The following is a 467-nucleotide window of genomic DNA, read 5'->3' on the forward strand; positions in this document are numbered from 1 at the left end:
AGGAAGGGCATCCAGCTGTAGAAAACCATGCCAAATCAGACTGGGGTCTGCTGCAGCATGCCAGCCCAGTCAAACCGTCCACATACAAGTTATATATAAATGCATCTTTAAAAGCAAGGAATACTACTACACAAGCTAATATTTTGACTAGCTTCGGGTAGGGGTACCAGCCTGAAAAGGGTTAGTCGGTGATATTGATCCAAAATTACCCAATTTACTTCTGTTTATTGAACACAGTGTGTAAATAAAAACATGGACACACAAACACGCAGTGTAAATAAACACATCATGGACATAGGAATACACAGGTTTTGTCTACAAAATTTTCTTCAACAAGCGATCCTGTGTGGAGTCGCTCGATATACTGGAAACAGCAGCCAAATCTTCAAGCCAGAATTTTCGGGGGAAATACGGACACATGCGATAATGCAGTCCTACACCAGATAACAAAAAAACAAAAAGCAAAA

This window comes from Octopus sinensis, linkage group LG26 (genome assembly GCF_006345805.1).
Source record: "Octopus sinensis linkage group LG26, ASM634580v1, whole genome shotgun sequence".
Taxonomy (NCBI): Eukaryota; Metazoa; Mollusca; class Cephalopoda; order Octopoda; family Octopodidae; genus Octopus; species Octopus sinensis.